We start from the raw sequence: 23,691 nt of genomic DNA, 5'->3' as shown, positions 1-23,691 counted from the left end.
TTCTCCCATCTCTCCCCTTGGTTTCGAAGTCAATCCGTGAGATCGGGCCACACACGGGGTCTTAGACCTCATCACTAAACGTGAGGGTGTTTGCTTGTTTGCTACAGATTAAATATTTGGATAGCTTCAAGTATTTTGTATGCTTACTACATTGTTTGCAGATCTATGTGATGAGGACTGATGGTTGTGGGACAACACGCGACAGTGCAACAGTAGGGTTCGGTGGACGGACGTCTCTGTTTTGGTGAAGAGGAGCCTGGCAACGAGCCTATTATAGGTGTTCCTGCCATCGAGACTATTATCAGAGTTCCATTGTCGACTCTAATCCTCTGCATAGACAAGATTGTTTCCCTATAATCTCATTCAGAGATAATAGCACCCACCTCCCCCTTGTGTGAACTCGTACGTCTTCTCATGTTGGCTTCCATGGATCAAGACTCCTGCGATGAAGAATCTATGTCCACCCCAACTACTGTAGAAACATCTGTTGTGAACAACCATTTTGGCAATCCAATTCCTATGATGTTGGTGTTTCCGCATATCAAATTAAACATATTCCGTCTATGTTTGACTATATTATGCAGATGCTCCAAAAGAAACGTGGCGGAGAACCATGTCTACAGAAATAGGGACGCGAAATAAACATATGAGGTACTATCAGATCTAGACCCAAATATATATGTACGATGTTGTTCTTGAAAGACTACTTTGAACTGAGATACCCTATCTGCAATTTTTTCTGCATCTCATGTACTGTGGTTTCAACCGAATAAAACAGACTCTTCATCGGCTTCACTTACACCCCGTTCGCATGTCTTAGATAAATTCTGAAATATAACTCGGCTTTTGAATTGTAAGGGCATTATACTACTATGAAATTTATACAGGGTTTTTGTTTGGTTGCGCCACCTATATTTTTCGCTATCAAAACCCATTGTTATATTTTTCTTGTGGTTATCCAATAGAGTCCACTGTCATCTTAGTTAGTAGGGAATTACTGTGTAGATGAACACTGATGGCAATGTATAATATATTTACCGGTTCACTCTACACTGCATGACTTAATTGGCTCTGGTTTGTTGAGCCTATCCCTATTTCTTAGTCAAGTATGTAAGGTTTATTGTTTGTCCAATTCATTTGCCTCTGAAAACACATGATGATCTATCATTTTCAACCTACAAAACGATCACCACAGGAGCCTTCTGGATAGTGGGTTGCCTACATTTTTGTTTTCATCTTGGATTAGCTTTAAAATATAGTATATTATTCTCTCTTCTTTGTTCTTATATTGCTTTTATACTTTTTGATCTTTTGATTAAGCAGAGATAATAAAGAATCATATTTGAGTTTGCTCAACTCACTTGAGCTTTGGTGTAGCCAAAGTGAGCGTTCTGGATAGTGGGTTGCTACATTTTTTGTTTTCATATTGGATTAGCTTTAGAATATAGCAGATTATTTCTCTGTTCTTGTATTGCTTTTATACCTTTTGATCTTTTGGTTAAGCAGAGATAATAAAGAATCATATTTGTGGTAGCTCAACACAGTTGAGCTTTAGTGTTGGGGTTCCATGGTGTTTCCTAGGGCTCGCCTCATTGTGAGACGTGGTGAAACCTGAGGTATGCACTATTTGCTCTTCCTTTTCTTATGTCCTCTGCTTCTAGACCATCTTCTTTTTATTATCCATCTTCAGTTCTTCACTAAATCCAAGTGACTAAAATTATTGCTTTACCACCTTCCTTTATGTAGTTAACATAGCTCGTGTTTTTTTTCAGATAATGTTGATAATTTTCTCCATAACTTTACTTCTTTCATGCAACATGATGCCCTACGCGATCATTACCTTGATCATCATGATCTTTCCTTCCTGTTTTGCTTGACCATCAAACTTGGATCTTCCATGACGGTCACATTATGGATAAGTGCATTTTATACATCTCATTGTTTAACCATTTTCTGTATTATCCAAGTTATCCTTTAAAAAGTTAATTTATCTTGGTACAACCTACAGTTCATTCTTGTGATATTATATAGAACTAGAAGCACAAACTATTATATCAAAACATGTTCCTAGGAGTACAGAATACGAAGTTTGTACCTTCCATTGGACTCACTTCAGCTTATTTTTCCTGGGATTCTGCAGGTAACATTAGGCACCCGGAAATTTGAGAAAATGGCTCCATAAGAGGAACCGAAGGGGAATTCTATGAAGCCAGGGAAGTGTTTGGCTAGGGGAGGGCCAAGGAGAGGCCACCTCCTGTCGCCATCACCTCTACCACCACCGCAATTCCCCTTCAGCTCAGGCGCATCTAGAGGCAGGCTTACCGGAGGGTTGGAGCAGAGCCGGGTAGGGGTCAGTGAGATGATGGCTGGGAAGAGGAGAAGCTCATGCTCGGGTGCCCATAAGCTTTTGGTGAATTGGTCCGAGGGTGGTATTTTTTTCATGTTATGACCGTATCCTGGGCTCTGATGCTCATATTCATGTGCCCGTTGTGACAATGAACTTCTCCTTGTATGGATGCTGCTTATACTTTGTACGGTAATTCTATTAGTTCGTCATGCGATCAGTTACTTACCTACTTGTGTAGTTCATTCTAGCACAATATGGCTAACTCAGGAAAAAGATAGTTGTAAATTTCTTGTTCAACGCCGTTATCTACTTATTAGTATGTGCTTTGTTCTAGGCTCTGGCCAATCGTGGCTTGCTTAGGAAAAAGAATCGTAAAATCCTTGCTCAATGCCATTATCTATCTATTAACATGTTTTTATCCATGGTTGGCAAGATGTTGCTCTTCTAAGCTTAAAACTACCTGGTACATGTCCAGTTTGATCTACATATATTTGTGGCAGTTCATATGTTAACATATCTTTTTTTAGTTCAAATGTTGGACATCTCAGTCAACATATCTTATTTCATGCATTCTTTGTTTCTTACCGTGCATTGTACTTTCCAAGGTTTACATCATCAAAGTTTGCATTTCTTTTGATCGACGATGGATGTTTCTCTGTTTATTTGCTTTATTGCGTTGAGGTTATGATCTGCGAATATTAGAGGTGTCTTCATTTCAAAGATTTTGTAAACATATTTAATAAATTTAATGATTTCGTTGGATGTTTGCTCTACTACAAGTTAACTCTATAAATGCATATTCTTACTTATTATAGGTTTTCATACAAGGTTAATATACTATTTTACAAATTGTTTCTCAATGCGAAATCTGAGGGTTGATTGCTCAAAATTGTCAACCTATTTTTCTGATTGTACATAATCGTCATGATTTTGTAAATTTTATCCTATCAACTTTGTTTTGCAAAACTGAAAATCATATTATCATGTTCCCTCATAATTCTTATCGTCGCTATACAAAATGTAACACCAGAAGTAGTGAGACACCAGCAGCTTCATGAGTTACATTTTGCTTCTAGTGTTACAATTAGTAAGACACCAAAATGCAACTATTTTATCTTAATTGCTTCCAATAAAACTAAAAAATATTTTATCATATTGGTAAACATTTTTATCACTGTTATATAAAATTAAATTGGCATGAGCTTCACGGGATCGTGCGCCAAGGCGCACATCTAAATCTAGTGTACTATAAGAATCAGTTCGTTTTCGGCTTATGTTATCACATCGGTCATGTAACCATAAAACAATGATCCGGGCCTTATTCTGGGGAGTTGATGCTGAAAGGATTTTGAGCATGCCTCTAACTGGCTATCAGGTGGATGACTTTGTTGCTTGGCATAAAACAAAAACTTTCACTTTCTCAGTTCAAGCGGCTTATCATGTTAAATGGGAGCATCAGTTTGGTGCAAAAGTTAGACGAGCTAATGTACATGGAAGCGTGGAAGTAAATCATGTATGGGAAATACTATGGAAACTATAAATCCCAAGCAAAGTGAAGATCTTTTTATGGAAAGCTCTTCATGGCACTATTTCAGGCATGGCGATTCTTGTTGCAAGGCACATAAAAGTTCATCCCCAGTGTCCGGTCTGTAAGTTGGGTCCGGAGGATGTGAAACATTTGTTGTTTACATGTGCTAGAGCAAAGGAGGTATGGGAAAAGCTAGGGATTTTGGAGAGCATCAATCAAGCATGTATTGTTGATGCTTCTGGTTCTGTGGTGCTTGAGCATATACTACGCAGTCCGAAGATAATATCTCCTAGGCCCTAGCAATGATCGTGTCAATCTTCAAGAAATTGTGAGTGTAGCGGGCTGGTACATTTGGTGGCAAATGCATGAGATGGTTAAAGGAGTGCAAGTTGTTTCTGCCACTAGCTCTGCGTTTGCAATCAGCGCATTAACAGCCAATTTTTTTTCAGCAAAGATTTTTGCAAAACAAAAGAATGTGGTTTGGTCAAAGCCAGTGCAAGGATCATATATAATTAATGTTGAGGATTCTTTCTTTAGCGATGGGTCTGGTGTGGCAGGAGTCGTCCTTCGAAACTGCCGCGATGAGGCAGTGGCTGGCCGAGCCTACCCGTTGGAGAATGTTCTAAATGCTGCAGCGGCTGAAGCGTTAGTCCTTTTGAGAGGTTTGGAACTCTTAGAACAACTGGGTTGTGCATCGGTGGTTATTGAGTCAGACTCTATGTGATTGATACAAGCTTGCAATGGTGAGATGGAGATTTGGAGTCCGCACTCAGCTATTTTTCTAGTGTGTTTTTCAAAAGAGAGTATGATGAGCAATGTCTCTTTTCAACATTGTCCTAGGGATGCAAACAGGGTGGTTCATAATCTAGCAAGGAATGCTTATAGATCGAAAGAATTTTTGTTTTGGGATGGTGATCCTCCGGGATTCATCCTACCTGATGTAATAAAAGATGTAACAGCTGTTAAATGAATAAAGGCCACTAGGCATTCCTTTAAAAAAATCTAGCATTGCCTAATTTTCTTTTTGTTGAACAGACGCGCCCCTACGATACAATCTACATTCTTTGGTAAAATCTTAGTTTCTCTCCTTATGTTGAACGGGACTCATTGTAAGAAAAGAAATAAGTTTTTTCTGGGTTTCCCTTATATTATGTTGAAAGGACGAACTTCAAAGCTATATTATGTTGAAAGGACGAACTTCAAAGCTGCACCTTTGTCGTCTAGAAACAAATCATGAACACACGATTTTTTTTAAATTTCTAGCAGATCGCATCTATTATTTTGATGGCCTGGCCTAAGTTTTTGTTTATCGAACAGACTCGTCTAGTATCGTACATGTTGTGCATTGATAGGATTCCCTGATCTCCGTTCGTTCATCTGGGTAGGGAAGTGTGAGGAAGGGGAAAAATCAATTAGATATTATATATAAATTGATCGGTCAATAAAGAAAGGAAAAAAATACGTCCAGATTTAGTTGGAACATGGTATTTTCCTTACGGACCCGCTAGGAAAGAGATAAGGAGAGCATGCTGAATACCGATCGGTTTTATTTAGAGAACACAACACTTTCTTTTTGTGCATATCACATCAGCGGTTTCTAAGCTAGGAGAGTCCACATGTTTTGAAAAGAAAACAGTAGGTCAAGGCAACTCACGTGATAATGGCTAGCTTGCGGGTATGCCGGAGGCTACCATGTGCCAAAGGGTCGCATGATTGGTTTTCCATGTGTATATGTCCTTACCAAACCTATAAAAATGAATAAGTACATTGGTGGAACCTCGCGCGAAGAAATCTAGGGGGTAGACCCGCCGGGGCACACATACCACTGTTTTGGGGGAAGGAGGGGGAGAATGCCGCCGGAGCACCGGAATCCCACCAAATATTGAATTTGGGACCTATGATATGTGCGAAAGTGTGGTAGAAGGTGTAATGGTGAAAAAATAGCTCATGTAAACCCTAAACTCTTAAACAGGGGACGCTTTGACTAACGCAATTGCAACTGCTGACACGGGAGGTGCAGAACCCTAAATCCCTAACCCTAACCCTAACCCTAAACCCTAAACCTAACCCTAACCCTAAAAATCCTAACCTTGACACAAAACCATATCCCTGCCCCAGAATCCTAACCCTAAACCTAGCCTAACCCTAAACCCTAAACCTAACTAGTAGATCAAGGCTACTCATGTAATAATGGCTAGCCCGCGGGTATGTCGGGGGCTACCATGTGCCAAAGGGCCCCAAGATTGGTTTTGCATGTGTATATGTCCTAACCAAACCTATAACAATAAATAAGTACATTGGTGGAACTTCACGTGGAGAAATCTAGGGGGTAGACCCGCCGGGGCACACATACCACTGTTTGGGGGGGAGAATGCCACCGGAGCACCGGAATCCCACCAAATCTTGAATGTGGGACCTATGATATGTGTGAAAGTTTGGTGGAAGGTGTAATGGTGCAAAAATAGCTCTCCTAAACCCTAAATCCTTAAACTGGAGAGGCTTCGAGTGACGCAACTACAACTGCTGACACGGGAGGTGTAGAACCCTAAATCACTAACCCTAACCCTAACCCTAAACCCTAAACCCTAAATCCTAACCTTGACACTAAACCCTAGCCCTACCCCTAAATCCTAACCCTAAACCTAGCCTAACCTTAAACCCTAAACCTAACCACTACATCAAGGCAACTCATGTAATAATGGCTAGCATGCGGGTATGCCGGAGGCTACCATGTGCCAAAGGGTCCCAAGATTGGGTTTCCATGTGTATATGTCCTAACCAAATCTAGAACAATGAATAAGCACATTGGTGGAACCTCGCGCGCAGAAATCTAGGGGGTAGACCCACCAGGGCACACATACCGCTATTTTCGGGGAGGAGGGGGAGAATGTCGCCGGAGCACCAAAATCCCACCAAATCTTGAATGTGGGACCTATGAAATGTGTGAAAGTGTGCTGGAAGGTGTAATGGTGTGAAAATAGCTCCCCTAAACCCTAAACCCTTAAACAGGGGAGGCTTCGAGTAACGCAACTGCAACTGCTGACACGGGAGGAGCATAACCCTAAATCCCTAACCCTAACCCTAAACCCTAAATCCTAACCTTGACACTAAACCCTAGCCCTACCCCTAAATAATAACCCTAAACCTAGCCATAAACCCTAACTAGTAGATCAAGGCAGCTCGTGTGATAATGGCTCTAGCTGCGGGTATACCGGAGGCTACCATGTGCCAAAGGGTCCCAAGGTTGGTTTTCCATGTGTATATGTCCTAAATAAACCTAAAACAATGAAAAGGTACATTGGTGGAACCTCGCACGGAGAAATCTAGGGGTAGACCTGCCGGGGCACACTTACCGATGTTTTTGGGCGGAGGAGGGGGAGAACGACCGCCAGAGCACCGAAATCCCACAAAATCTTCCATGTGGACCTATGATCTGTGTGAAAGTGTGGTGGAATGTGTAATGTGCAAAAATAGCTCCCCGGTGTGACCTTCCTCACATTTGGGCGATAACACTTAACAGATTTTTCGAAGCGTGGATTGCTCCGAAACCCTGATATATGTGGGGGATGAAGATGGAGAGTACTTTTGTATATACACATTGACTTTAGTAACACTAATAAATAGTCATCAAAAAGTAAAACTAATTTAAAAAATAAATATAAGTATTAGATGAAATAAAATAGAAAGGGAAAACAAAGGAAAATGCGACATGGCGCACGGCAAAGTCAAAACGCACGACAAAGGCTACATTGCCGTGCGTCCAAGGTTTGCGCACCGCAAAGGGAGAGGCACGGCAATGTCTGAAGCCTTTGTCGTGCAGGGAGTCTTTGTCGTGCGGCGTGTTGGGTCATTGCCATGCAGCCCAGGCCTGCTCACGACAAAGGGCTTGGCACAACAATGCCCATAGTCTCTGCCGTGCACCGGATCTTTGTCGTGCGCTCTGCTGATCCGTTGTCATGCAGGTTTCTTTGTCGTGCGGTGTCTTCTGTCATTGCCGTGATTCTTGTATTTGCTGTGCGCTTGTATCCATCTTTGCCGTGGCCCATATCTTTGTTGTACGTTTTTCTCCTATCTCACGGCAAAGAAGTTGTTGCCGTGCGCTCACGCACGGTAAAGATTGGCTTTACGGCAGCCCCTTGATACGCGTACAGCACGCGTCCGTTGGGAACCCCAAGAGGAAGGTGTGATGCGTACAGCGGCAAGTTTTCCCTCAGTAAGAAACAAAGGTTTATCGAACCAGTAGGAGCCAAGAAGCACGTTGAAGGTTGATGGCAGCGGAGTGTAGTGCGGTACAACACCAGGGATTCCGGCGCCAACGTGGAACCTAAACAACAGAACCAAAGTACTTTGCCCCAACGTAACAGTGAGGTTGTCAATCTCACCGGCTTGCTGTAACAAAGGATTAGATGTATAGTGTGGATGATGATGTTTGCAGAAAACAGTAAAGAACAATTGCAGTAGATTGTATTTCAGATCTAAAGAATAGGACCAGGGTCCACAGTTCACTAGAGGTGTCTCTCCCATAAGAATTAGCATGTTGGGTGAACAAATTACAGTTGGGCAATTGATAAATAGTGAGGGCATGGCAATGCACATACATGATATGATGAGTATTGTGAGATTTAATTGGGCATTACGACAAAGTACATAGACCGCTATCCAGCATGCATCTATGCCTAAAAAGTCCACCTTCAGGTTATCATCCGAACCCCTTCCAGTATTAAGTTGTAAACAATAGACAATTGCATTAAGTATGGTGCGTAATGTAATCAACACAAATATCCTTAGACAAAGCATCGATGTTTTATCCCTAGTGGCAACAGCACATCCACAACCTTAGAACTTTCTGTCACTGTCCCAGATTTAATGGAGGCATGAACCCACTATCGAGCATAAATACTCCCTCTTGGAGTTACAAGCAAAAACTTGGCCAGAGCCTCTACTAGCAACGGAGAGCATGCAAGATCATAAACAACATATGATAGATTGATAATCAACATAACATAGCATTCACTATCCATCGGATCCCAACAAACACAACATATAGTGTTACAGATAGATGATCTTGATCATGTTAGGCAGCTCACAAGATCCGACAATGATAGCACAATGAGGAGAAGACAACCATCTAGCTACTGCTATGGACCCATAGTCCAGGGGTGAACTACTCACACATCACTCTGGAGGCGACCATGGCGGTGTAGAGTCCTCCGGGAGATGATTCCCCTCTCCGGCAGGATGCCGGAGGCGATCTCCTGAATCCCCCGAGATGGGATTGGCGGCGGCGGCGTCTCTGGAAGGTTTTCCGTATCGTGGCTCTCGGTACTGGGGGTTTCGCGACGAAGGCTTTAAGTAGGCGGAAGGGCAGGTCAAGGGGCATCACGAGGGGCCCACACAGTAGGCCGGCGCGGCCAGGGCTTGGGCCGCGCCGCCCTAGTGTGTCGCCACCTCGTGGCCCCACTTCGTCTCCTCTTCGGACTTCTCTAAGCTTCGTGGAAAAATAGGCCCCTGGGCGTTGATTTCGTCCAATTCCGAGGATATTTCTTTACTAGGATTTCTGAAACCAAAAACAGCAGAAAACAGCAACTGGCTCTTCGGCATCTCGTTAATAGGTTAGTGCCGGAAAATGCATAAATATGACATAAAGTATGTATAAAACATGTAGGTATCATCAATAAGTACCATGGAACATAAGAAATTATCGATACGTTGGAGACGTATCAGCATCCCCAAGCTTAGTTCCTACTCGTCCCGAGTAGGTAAACGATAACAAAGATCATTTCTGAAGTGACATGCCATCATGATCTTGATCAATACTATTGTAAGCATATGTAATGAATGCAGCGATCCAAAACAATGGTAAAGACAATGAGTAAACAACTGAATCATATAGCAAAGACTTTTCATGAATAGTACTTTCAAGACAAGCATCAATAAGTCTTGCATAAGAGTTAACTCATAAAGCAATAAATTCATAGTAAAGGTATTGAAGCAACACAAGGGAAGATTAAGTTCCAGCGGTTGCTTTCAACTTGTAACATGTATATCTCATGGATAGTTGTCAACATAAAGTAATATGATGAATGCAAATATGCAAGTATGCAAGAATCAATGCACAGTTAACACAAGTGTTTGCTTCTTGAGGTGGGAGGAAATGGGTAAACTGACTCAACATAAAAGTAGAAGAAAGGCCCTTCAAAGAGGGAAGCATCGATTGCTATATTTGTGCTAGAGCTTTTATTTTGAAAACAAGAAACAATTTTGTCAACGGTAGTAATAAAGCATATGTGTTATGTAAATTATATCCTACAAGTTGCAAGCCTCATGCATAGTATACCAATAGTGCCCGCACCTTGTCCTAATTAGCTCGGATTACCTGGATTATCACCGCAATACATATGTTTTAACCAAGTATCACAAAGGGGTACCTCTATGCCGCCTGTACAAAGGTCTAAGGAGAAAGCTCGCATTGGATTTCTCGCTTTTGATTATTCTCAACTTAGACATCCATACCGGGACAACATAGTCAACAGATAATGGACTCCTCTTTAATGCTTAAGCATTCAACAACAATTAATATTCTCATTAGAGATTGAGGATTGTTGTCCAAAACTGAAACTTCCACCATGAATCATGGCTTTAGTTAGCGGCCCAATGTTCTTCTCTAACAGTATGCATGCTCAAACCATTCAACTCATGGTAAATCGCCCTTACTTCAGACAAGACGAACATGCATAGCAACTCACATGATATTCAACAAAGAGTAGTTGATGGCGTCCCCAGGAACATGGTTATCGCACAGCAAGCAACTTAATAAGAAATAAAATACATAAGTACATATTCAATACCACAATAGTTTTTAGGCTATTTGTCCCATGAGCTATATATTGCAAAGACAAAGGATAGAAATTTAAAGGTAGCACTCAAGCAATTTACTTTGGAATGGCGGAGAAATACCATGTAGTAGGTAGGTATGGTGGACACAAATGGCATAGTTATTGGCTCAAGGATTTGGATGCACGAGAAGTAATCCTTCTCAATACAAGGCTTAGGCTAGCAAGGTTATTTGAAGCAAACACAAGCATGAACCGGTACAGCAAAACTCACATAAGAACATATTGCAAGAATTATAAGACTCTACACTGTCATCCTTGTTTCTCAAACCCTTACTAGAAAGTATCTAGACTTTAGAGAGACCAATCATGCAAACCAAATTTCAGCAAGCTCTATGTATTTCTTCACTAATAGGTGCAAAGTATATGATGCAAGAGCTTAAACATGATCTATAACAATTGCCAAGTATCAAATTATCCATGACATTTTACCAATTACCACATGTAGCATTTTCCGTTTCCAACCATATAACAATTAACGAAGCAGTTTCAACCTTCGCCATGAACATTATGAGTAAAGCCAAAGGACATATTTGTCCATATGCAACAGCGGAGCGCGTCTCTCTCCCACACAATGAATGCTAGGATCCATTTTATTCAAACAAAACAAAAACAAAAACAAACAGACGCTCCAAGCAAAGTACATAAGATGTGATGGAATAAAAATATAGTTTCACTAGAGGAACCTGATAATGTTGTCGATGAAGAAGGGGATGCCTTGGGCATCCCCAAGCTTAGATGCTTGAGTCTTCTTGAAATATGCAGGGATGAACCACCGGGGCATCCCCAAGCTTAGAGCTTTCACTCTCCTTGATCATATTGTATCATCCTCCTCTCTTGATCCTTGAAAACTTCCTCCACACCAAACTCAAAACAACTCATTAGAGGGTTAGTGCATAATCAAAATTCACATGTTCAGAGGTGACATAATCATTCTTAACACTTCTGGTCATTGCACAAAGCTACTGAAAGTTAATGGAACAAAGAAATCCATCAAGCATAGCAAAACAGGCAATGCGAAATAAAAGGCAGAATCTGTCAAAACAGAACAGTCCGTAAAGACGAATTTTTAAGAGGCACGAGACTTGCTCAAATGAAAATGCTCAAATTGAATGAAAGTTGCGTACATATCTGAGGATCACTCACGTAAATTGGCATAATTTTCTGAGTTACCTACAGAGGATTAGGCCCAGATTCGTGACAGCAAGAAATCTGTTTCTGCGCAGTAATCCAAATCTAGTATGAACCTTACTATCAAAGACTTTACTTGGCACAACAATGCAATAAAAATAAGATAACTAGAGGTTGCTACAGTATTAACAACTTCCAAGATAAAACAAAATTACTGTAGTAAAATCATGGGTTGTCTCCCATAAGCGCTTTTCTTTAACGCCTTTCAGCTAGGCGCAGAAAGTGTGTATCAAGTATTATCAAGAGATGAAGCATCAACAACAGGGTTCGGAGCTTTCTCAACCATGTATTGTATTTTGTATAGGTAAGTTTCAGAGGCTCCCTTTTCATTAGTCTTTGGCTTGCTATTCTCATCAAACAAATTTTCAGGGACAAGCCAAGCATAATTATTTTCTAGAGCTTCATATATTCCTAGGAGCTTACTAGGTATCGGTACCTTAATCTCCCCACCATTATTAACATTATTAGTGTACCTTATTCTATCCATGTCCATCTTTTCAAGTGTTTTCTTAAAATCAGTGAACAAACCAAGCCTCTTATGCTTAATAAAAACTTTTCTATCTTCTCTAGCTACCTCTTTAAATTCTCTAACAAGGACTTTTAAAATAAAATCTCTCTTTTCTCCCATCTCCATATCAGAAAGTGTAAGAAACATGTGTCGTATCATGGGGTTGAGACTAATTGTAACAACCCAAAAATTTCAAAACAAACAAATTGAATTTTCCCTAGTTCCAAATTTTGGAACCAACAAAAACTTTTATTAAAATAAGATTGATACATATAGACCTTGTTTAAATCTTGTGTTTTGCCATGATGAGTGTTATTATGCTTATGTGCTAAACCCTAAAACCCCAAAGTGATCAAGTGAAGATCACCAATCAAATAAAATACAAGAAAAATAATTCAAATAAGAAAAACCTTAAACCCTAAAGCTTCTCCTTAAATCAATTGGATCTATTTTTGAGAAACCCAAAATAAAATAAAAGACCTAGGGGGACATATAGCCCTAATAGGTAAACCTTGAACCCTATCTTTATTAATTATGCTAAATGGTGGTGAACCTTTGAGCACCCCACTAAACCCTAGACCTCACCCCTCTTTTCACCACTACTAGATAAAATGAAATAAAAAGAAATTAAATAAGAAAGAGGCATATGTGCCTATGGCTATTTTTATAAAACTTTACCCTAAGCCTTTCTACTTTGCTTAGAGGTTTGGAAAGCCCTCATACACCTTACCTAGTACCTACCAAACCAATTCCAAGTGGTTTCCAAAGATAATAAAAAGAAACTAAAAATGCCATAGAGGCATATGTGAGAAAAATGCAAATTTGTGAATTTGAGAAGTTTGACCCTAGGACTTGTTGTGAATGGTTGGATCACTTCCAAATACCATTTCAATACTCAACAACATCAATTGGGCCAAGAACACTCAAATCAAAAATCAATACAACATATGCATAGAGGCATATGAGAACCATAGCCCTTTTCACCAAACTTTGACCTTTGGCTTTAAACCTTGACCAAATGGTGTGAAACCTTCTCCAAACCTAATATAACACCAAATTGACCCAAACCCATGTCCAAGTGAAGCAAGGTGAACCCTTTTCAAAAATAATAAAACTTAACACATCACCTCTTATGTGTTATGGCCAATTTTGCAAATCTTGGATCAAGACCTTTTTGAATGGATTCAATGGTTTGGAAATGTTTCTAAACTCATAAGAATCCCATTAGAGTCAACAAAAGTCAAAACAAATGGAGAGAAATCAATTGGTGAGAAAATCCCATTTTCACTCAAATACACATAGAGCCAAATTTGCAAATCCTCAAGCAAGGCCACCATGGCTTGATCTATGGCTTGTAAAACTCTTATATATGACAAACAAACACAATTGCATCAAAGAAACAAGAATCCAATCAAAGGAATTCTCAAATCCAATTCACATATGATAATGGTCATATAGCACTTTTATATTTTCTTCCCCACTTTGCCCCTTCCTATCTTTTGTTTCTGCAACCAAACTTGACCATCTACCTCCATGTCATCCAAGACCATGTCAAGGTCAACAACTTTCATGTTGACCACCACACCTCAAGTTGACCAGGTTGACCAGTATAGTGCTGCCAAGTGGAGACTTTGAAATAAAGAGAAGATCATCTCACTTTTGCCATTCTGCATTTCTTCACCAAATTGAACCCCAACACCACCATTCTATCTCCTTGGATATATGTTTGAGATCCACCAAAGGAATTTTCAAATTTCGAAAACTTTTCTCTTTCGGCCATATCAACAAACACCTTGTGTGCACCAACCAAAATTGAGCCCATACTGATTTTCTCTTTGGACTAAGTCCAACCCTGGCCCCTCTCTGCTGCCCTGACACTTCACCTCACCCCTCAGCATCCAACCAAGCCACTGCTCCCCTCTCTCTTGGTCACCATGACCCAAAACCCACACCATGCCGGCCACTTGTCACCCACCATGCCATCCTTTCTTCCTCTCCCATCCAGGCCACTTCACCTTGTCAATCGGCTCACCCTGACCCTCCTGATGTTGACCCTGCACGCCCTTGACCGAGACGGTGACCACATCGCCCGCAACGGACGTGCCCAGACGCGCCCAGCAGCGCCCATGCGCGACAGGACGCGCATGGTGACGCCCCGGAGCACGCCAGAGCGCGTCGTCGCCCCGTCGCCTCACACTTCCCCTCGATCCCTCCTTTCACCCACTTGCTCGCCGTGGACCCTGCAACCTCACGGACAACGCCGCTTGGACGCGCACGCCCTGTAGCCGCCGTCACGGACGACGCCCATCCGCCGCAGTACCCTGGCATCCGATGACGAGAACGACGCGACCATTCCTTCCCCTGCCTCGCCACGACGCTCGTCAGCTCTGCCATGACGTCGCCCACACTCCGAGCCCACTCCTCGCCCCTTCGTCACCCTGGACCGACGAGCTCGTCGACGACTTGCTCCGCACCCTCGGCCACCACGCGCCGCTATAAAAGGAGATCCTTCCACCACGTTTTCTTCACACAGCCAGTCTCCAATCCTTCTTCTCACTCGCCTCGCTCACTCCCCTTGCTCAATTAGCCGCCGACGCCGTCCAATTGCAACGTCGGAGCCGCGGAGGAGCTGAGAAACTCGCCGTCGATTGCGGCCACCATTGGAGCTGCTGCGACCACCGTCGGCACCGCCGTCGTCTCCAACTCCGATAGCCCGCCTCGCTGACCCCGCTGTACCACGGTAAGGCCCCTCCCTGGACCCTCCTGGCCGCCGGTAGGGTTTGCTCCCGCCGGAGCTCGTCTCCGACGAGGATGAACCGCTGACGTCCGATCTCCTTTAATCCGACGGCCCACGCGCGCGGCGTACCGCTCGGGCGTTTTAAAACGCCCCGACAGTGGACCCCACTGTCGGGCGGCCCGCTCGCCTCGCCAGCACAGCTGGGCCGGCCCATTAAATTTCCCGCCCCCGTTTAAATTCAAAAGAGTTTATTTCTTTTTCATTTATTTGTGCAATCTGATGCTAGATTCAAAATTCAATAGATCCAAATCTACTGAGCCAATTCCAACAAATTTTATATTTTTTGAAAGCTCATGAAAGGCCCCATCCAACCACACTGGATTCAAATCAAAATATGTTGTAGAATTTGAATAGTAAAAATAACAAATCAGTAACTTTTCAAACTTCAAATAAATCTTAAAAATCAACCATAAACTATTTTGAGGTGGTTCCACCTCTCAAAAATCACATTTGATGTTGTCTAATTTATTATGTAATAAAATACTATAGTTGTTTCCTATGATCATGGGCTAAACTCAAATAATGGCTATCTGGCCATTTCTAGCTCATTTAAACTTTTTCAAAAATAGTATTTAAATTGTATGAGGTATAGCACCTCATTTAAATCATTAATCCAAGTGATTCAATGAGAGCTGATGACACATGTATTAATGACCCATAGGTTCTTGTTTGAAAATATTAAACCTTTCATAGTAGTTTTGAATTGTTCAAAACTACTCATTGAATCATATGAGATGCTTTGGTCTCATTTAAATCTTTGTCTCAATTAATTCTACATGAGGTAGAGACCATGGTCTATTAACTCTCATAGTGAATTATTTGATGATATTAAATCTTTACCTTGTTAGGATTAAAAGGTATGAGGTGTTCACCTCATTTAAATCACTTTCTCAAATGATAAGTATGAAGAGGTTGACTTGGGTCAACCTAGGTCATATTTTATTCATAAGAGAAATTAAATCTTAATGAGACAATGAGAAGAAGTTATATCTCTGAATAATTAAAAACAACACCCTTAACCACTTATTAGTAATGAGTGATGCTAGTTTACTTGTGTAATTTATATGAGGTGTTTCACTTCATTTAAATCTTGTCCCAAGTATTTTCATATGAAGTTTGAACCTCTGGTCAAATACTCTCACATGAAATACTTGGAGATTTTAAATCATAATAGGCCTTATTAAATGTTATGAGGTATCCCTACCTCATTTAAATCATTTTCTCAAATGATGATGATGAATGGTTGACTTAGGTCAACATAAATTCATGAGTAATGGTTTGAGAAATTAAATCTTAAAGAAGATTCAATGAGAGGAAATTATTCCTCAAGAACTATATGGAAACTATCTTTTACATATAAAATGAGAGGAAATTATTCTTCCTCAAAGCAATACCACCAATGCACCAAATCGTATTAATTGTGTGCATAGAATAGTTGTGTGAATATATGTGATGTTTGGAATAGCCAATGAATTGTTTGGTGATTGTATCCTCGTATTCGTATTTTAGACGCTAGTACCGGGGACTATCAAGAGGAGGAGGTTTTCTACCAAGAAGAAGGAGAAGAAGACCACTTTGATCAGTACACCACTCAAGGCAAGCTAACACCTTTGCAAGCTAGACTTTTGCAAGCTAGTATTCTTGCATGCTTTTACCAATGCAAGCGAACATCCTTGCAAACCATATTTTGGCCAGCAAATATTCTTGCAAGACTACCCAAGTGCAAAGCTCCACAAGAGCAAGGCACCCTTACTTTTTACTTTATGCTTATAATCCTATTTCCCAGTTTTACTTTACAAGCTTTTGTTTTTGATTATTTATAACTTGCTTTTATAGTTAACTTTGGTCTAGAGATAGAATACTACAAGAGTATCAAACTTAGCCTAGCAAGCTCCAAGATATTTAGCATCCCTCAGGACTAGTTGCTAGTGCTCAATATCAAAAGTGGCTACTCTAGATGGGAACTTGTGAATTGAAATGACTTTGAAAACCTTGGAATGATGAGTCATTCTATTGAAAGATTTTGAAGGTGAATGTGACTGGTGAATGACTTGGTGAATTTTACAAAAACTGATGGTTGGGTTTGGATGCGATACCTTTCCAATTTTGCAAGTACCCCCACAATACCTGATATGGGTAGGGCTTAACTAGAAGTTTATGTATCTTAGTATGGGTTCCCTCTAAACAAGCGTCATCGGGGTTATGCGGGAGGCTGCCTCTACAAAAGTGAAGTGATGTGATATGACGTGAAATGAGGTGAATGTCCGGCCCAAGCCACTGTGCGATTCCCGGGCCGACGCTTGTCTTCACCGGGAGGCCAAGCTCATGGGGAGAGATGCCTATACTAAGATATGTAAGTGAAAGGTTATGGTTGGTAGTCCGCACACGGAGTGTGGTAAATCAGGGCCGCTTAACACGACGGATTATTGCAAATGTTGTGGCACAAGTGTACGACCTCTGCAGAGTGTAGATCTATTCGAATAGCCGCGTCCTCGGTTATGGACGGTTGGAAAGGCCATACTGTTTCCATCATCAGACCATTTTCAAAATGTGACATGTGAAGGGTGACTTGAGTTTTGAACTTGAAAGGTGAATGGTGAACTTGACTTTGAATCACAACTGAGTTGTGGGAATGACACTAATGTTCCCACTTGAGTTAGTTGAGCAAATGAAGGTTTTTGATTATTAAAGTGTTTATGAAATAAAACTGGCTTTCTGCAAATGAAACTAGAGCTTAGCATCCCCTTCTATGGTTGATAGTGTTTATCTTAGTATTAGTTTGCGAGTACTTTAAAGTACTCATGGCTTTGTCCCTGGCTATTCAAATGGCCAGACTATGAAGAGGAGTACCAGAACCCGGAAGAAGGACAGCAGGACGTCTACGACAACTAGGATCACTCCTGACGTCAACAGTTGCCTGTGGAATAGATGGACTACTACTACGCTACTTCGCTTCCGCTATGTGTTTTGTAATTGATCAATAGATCATCTACTATTGTAATGAGACTGGATCATGTGATCCCTTGTTGTAAGACAATTATGCGTTGTAATGAATGATGTGTTGTGATATTAATCTATTATGTCTCGCAAAAACAATATTCCTGGGATTGCGATGAATGGCATAATAGGCATCTGGACTTAAAAAGCCGGGTGTTGACAAGTTGGTATCAGAGCCATTGTTGACCTTAGGAGACCCTAGTTAGAATGGACGTCTGTAAAACTTAGTTTCAAAACCAAAGAAGTGAATATTTGTGAAAAACTTATTCTCCCTCTTAACCTTGAAATCTTTTTCAAAATGAGAAATTCATGCTCTACTTCTTTGTAGCACTATCTAAAATTTTGCACACTTGAATACTTCTCTAAATTTACTCCTCCTCTTTGCTCACAGATGAAGTACCAATGGGAGTCCTATAAGCTTGGATCCGGAGACGACAAAAGTTTCGAAAAGAAATTGAAGCAACTGGTGGACTATCTGGGACATCCGTATCCCGAGTTCTTCGGAATACCCCTCAAGGCTCAGTCAGGAGAACCACCTCAGTGGGACGTCTCTACTGATCTACGAAGGAAGCTTGATGCCCCGGTATGGGAAACCATATGGTTTTCTGTAACGGGAAACACTTGGAAGGAAGGACTAGACAAAGCTATGCAGGAAGCAATTTCCCGTCTGTGTGGACAAAATGAGGACAAGATCAAGAACACTCGCTTCATTTACTACCCAAGACATGACTCCATGGGAAGATCAATGACCATGCCCCCACCACAACCAAAGATGAACCCCTATGAAGCCCCTCAGGACTTCAGGCAGTACAAAACCCGCAGAGATTTGGACAACGCCCTCGCCTCTCGCCAAGCACCTCCCCCGTGAAGACGAAGAAATCCCCCCCCTGAAGAGTAGTATCATTTAAGCACTTAAGTAGGTGTGAGTTGTATCAGGATCCCCCTTGTATCGTAGAGCGATGAATGGTTCTTCAAACCAACGGTGTGTTAGATTTGTAATATGTGATGCTTGGTATGAATGAAAAAGTGTTGTCGGTTTTCACCCCCGCAACACTACTCAAAATTTCAATTTGTGAACTTTTAAAAATTTAACAAAACAAACCATAGAAATTTCCCTCTTATCTTATCATCTACCCCAATGTTCAGATGGCCCCACCAACCCGCAACACCACCCCAGATGCCATGATGCAACTGCTGCAGACAATGATGGCAGACCGAGAAGTCGAGAGAGCTGAACGACAAGCCAACATTGCTGCACTGCAACAGATAGCTCAGAACAACCAAGGCCATGGAAACCATGATCACCCAGGATCAAAGCTAAAGAACTTCCAGAACACCAACCCTCCGGTATTCAACAAGACTGAAGAGCCCCTCGATGCTGATGACTGGCTCCAGACCATGGAGAACAACCTCGAAGTTGCGCAAGTTGAAGCCGCAGAGAAAGTGCTGTTTGCCACCCATTATCTGGCAGGACCAGCCAGAGCTTGGTGGACCAGCACCCGTGCCATGAATGCAGGACAGATGATGACCTGGGAAGACTTCAAGATTAAGTTTAGCAAATACCATGTGCCCCAAGGACTGATCAAAAAGATGAGAGACGAGTTCCGTGAACTCAAGCAAGGAAGAATGTCCGTGGTGGAATACCGCGACAGGTTTCTCACTCTGTCAAGGTACGCCCCGGATGAGACCGACACAAATGAGAAGCGGAAGGAGAGATTTCTGAACGGACTGCACGACGAGATGCAAACTGTGTTAGTGAACATTCCGTTCGCTGACTTAGAAGCCCTTGTAGACTCAGCCATACAGATGGAAGGAAAGCTGCATCAGGCCAATGAGAACCGCAAACGCAGAATGATGAACCAGAATGGACCCCACCATACCCCGAAGTACCGCAATAACTCCTCTGGAGGATTCACCCCAAGATATAACAAGCCCCCTGCCCAGAATTATCGCCCCAACTACACCAACAACAACGGAGGACCCCCGAAGCCCGGAGGGAACAACAACCACAACAACAACAACCGCCCCAACAACAGCAACAACAATGGAAACAACAACAACCCCAATACTGCCCCAAGGACTGGAAGCAACGCTGTTCCCGTCAACCCCAAAGACAAGTCCACCGTCAACTGCTATGAATGTGGAGTTGTGGGTCACTTCTCCAAGGAGTGCCCCAAGAAGCTTGCCAGGATTGCCGCCAATACCGCAGCGCCTGCTCAGCAACAGCGCCGCTTTGCCGGAAGAAGGAACCAGAACAACAACAACGGCCGTCTCTACCACGTGACTGCCACTGAAGCTCAGGAAGCGCCCCAGACCATGCCAAGTATGTCCTCCTGTTATTAAGATGCTCAATCTCTCTTAGGAACCTAACTTTTCTTAAAATCTCGGGACGAGATTTGTTTAAGGGGGAAGGGTTTGTAACAACCCAAAAATTTCAAAACAAACAAATTGAATTTTCCCTAGTTCCAAATTTTGGAACCAACAAAAACTTTTATTAAAATAAGATTGATACATATAGACCTTGTTTAAATCTTGTGTTTTGCCATGATGAGTGTTATTATGCTTATGTGCTAAACCCTAAAACCCCAAAGTGATCAAGTGAAGATCACCAATCAAATAAAATACAAGAAAAATAATTCAAATAAGAAAAACCTTAAACCCTAAAGCTTCTCCTTAAATCAATTGGATCTATTTTTGAGAAACCCAAAATAAAATAAAAGACCTAGGGGGACATATAGCCCTAATAGGTAAACCTTGAACCCTATCTTTATTAATTATGCTAAATGGTGGTGAACCTTTGAGCACCCCACTAAACCCTAGACCTCACCCCTCAGCATCCAACCAAGCCACTGCTCCCCTCTCTCTTGGTCACCATGACCCAAAACCCACACCATGCCGGCCACTTGTCACCCACCATGCCATCCTTTCTTCCTCTCCCATCCAGGCCACTTCACCTTGTCAATCGGCTCACCCTGACCCTCCTGATGTTGACCCTGCACGCCCTTGACCGAGACGGTGACCACACTGCCCAGAAACGGACGTGCCCCGAGGCCGCGCCAGCCGGCCGCCCATGCGCGACAGGACGCGCATGGTGACGCCCCGGAGCACGCCAGAGCGCGTCGTCGCCCCGTCGCCTCACACTTCCCCTCGATCCCTCCTTTCACCCACTTGCTCGCCGTGGACCCTGCAACCTCACGGACAACGCCGCTTGGACGCGCACGCCCTGTAGCCGCCGTCACGGACGACGCCCATCCGCCGCAGTACCCTGGCATCCGATGACGAGAACGACGCGACCATTCCTTCCCCTGCCTCGCCACGACGCTCGTCAGCTCTGCCATGACGTCGCCCACACTCCGAGCCCACTCCTCGCCCCTTCGTCACCCTGGACCGACGAGCTCGTCGACGACTTGCTCCGCACCCTCGGCCACCACGCGCCGCTATAAAAGGAGATCCTTCCACCACGTTTTCTTCACACAGCCAGTCTCCAATCCTTCTTCTCACTCGCCTCGCTCACTCCCCTTGCTCAATTAGCCGCCGACGCCGTCCAATTGCAACGTCGGAGCCGCGGAGGAGCTGAGAAACTCGCCGTCGATTGCGGCCACCATTGGAGCTGCTGCGACCACCGTCGGCACCGCCGTCGTCTCCAACTCCGATAGCCCGCCTCGCTGACCCCGCTGTACCACGGTAAGGCCCCTCCCTGGACCCTCCTGGCCGCCGGTAGGGTTTGCTCCCGCCGGAGCTCGTCTCCGACGAGGATGAACCGCTGACGTCCGATCTCCTTTAATCCGACGGCCCACAGCGCGGCGTACCGCTTCGGCGTTTTAAAACGCCCTGACAGTGGACCCCACTGTCAGGCGGCCCGCTCGCCTCGCCAGCACAGCTGGGCCGGCCCATTAAATTTCCCGCCCCCGTTTAAATTCAAAAGAGTTTATTTCTTTTTCATTTATTTGTGCAATCTGATGCTAGATTCAAAATTCAATAGATCCAAATCTACTGAGCCAATTCCAACAAATTTTATATTTTTTGAAAGCTCATGAAAGGCCCCATCCAACCACACTGGATTCAAATCAAAATATGTTGTAGAATTTGAATAGTAAAAATAACAAATCAGTAACTTTTCAAACTTCAAATAAATCTTAAAAATCAACCATAAACTATTTTGAGGTGGTTCCACCTCTCAAAAATCACATTTGATGTTGTCTAATTTATTATGTAATAAAATACTATAGTTGTTTCCTATGATCATGGGCTAAACTCAAATAATGGCTATCTGGCCATTTCTAGCTCATTTAAACTTTTTCAAAAATAGTATTTAAATTGTATGAGGTATAGCACCTCATTTAAATCATTAATCCAAGTGATTCAATGAGAGCTGATGACACATGTATTAATGACCCATAGGTTCTTGTTTGAAAATATTAAACCTTTCATAGTAGTTTTGAATTGTTCAAAACTACTCATTGAATCATATGAGATGCTTTGGTCTCATTTAAATCTTTGTCTCAATTAATTCTACATGAGGTAGAGACCATGGTCTATTAACTCTCATAGTGAATTATTTGATGATATTAAATCTTTACCTTGTTAGGATTAAAAGGTATGAGGTGTTCACCTCATTTAAATCACTTTCTCAAATGATAAGTATGAAGAGGTTGACTTGGGTCAACCTAGGTCATATTTTATTCATAAGAGAAATTAAATCTTAATGAGACAATGAGAAGAAGTTATATCTCTGAATAATTAAAAACAACACCCTTAACCACTTATTAGTAATGAGTGATGCTAGTTTACTTGTGTAATTTATATGAGGTGTTTCACTTCATTTAAATCTTGTCCCAAGTATTTTCATATGAAGTTTGAACCTCTGGTCAAATACTCTCACATGAAATACTTGGAGATTTTAAATCATAATAGGCCTTATTAAATGTTATGAGGTATCCCTACCTCATTTAAATCATTTTCTCAAATGATGATGATGAATGGTTGACTTAGGTCAACATAAATTCATGAGTAATGGTTTGAGAAATTAAATCTTAAAGAAGATTCAATGAGAGGAAATTATTCCTCAAGAACTATATGGAAACTATCTTTTACATATAAAATGAGAGGAAATTATTCTTCCTCAAAGCAATACCACCAATGCACCAAATCGTATTAATTGTGTGCATAGAATAGTTGTGTGAATATATGTGATGTTTGGAATAGCCAATGAATTGTTTGGTGATTGTATCCTCGTATTCGTATTTTAGACGCTAGTACCGGGGACTATCAAGAGGAGGAGGTTTTCTACCAAGAAGAAGGAGAAGAAGACCACTTTGATCAGTACACCACTCAAGGCAAGCTAACACCTTTGCAAGCTAGACTTTTGCAAGCTAGTATTCTTGCATGCTTTTACCAATGCAAGCGAACATCCTTGCAAACCATATTTTG

The 23,691-nt window shown here is 42.1% G+C and overlaps 1 long non-coding RNA gene across 1 annotated transcript; it reads left to right on the top strand.

The window, feature by feature from the left end:
- The first annotated feature begins 344 nt into the window (after positions 1-344).
- LOC127348594 (uncharacterized) lies at positions 345-2,632 on the top strand. Its single transcript, XR_007879843.2, has 2 exons — positions 345-1,616; positions 2,141-2,632. It is a non-coding gene; the product is annotated as an uncharacterized lncRNA (long non-coding RNA).
- The last annotated feature ends 21,059 nt before the right edge of the window (positions 2,633-23,691 follow it).

This window comes from Lolium perenne, chromosome 4, assembly GCF_019359855.2.
Source record: "Lolium perenne isolate Kyuss_39 chromosome 4, Kyuss_2.0, whole genome shotgun sequence".
Taxonomy (NCBI): Eukaryota; Viridiplantae; Streptophyta; class Magnoliopsida; order Poales; family Poaceae; genus Lolium; species Lolium perenne.
This window is presented reverse-complemented; position numbering and strand designations above follow the sequence as displayed.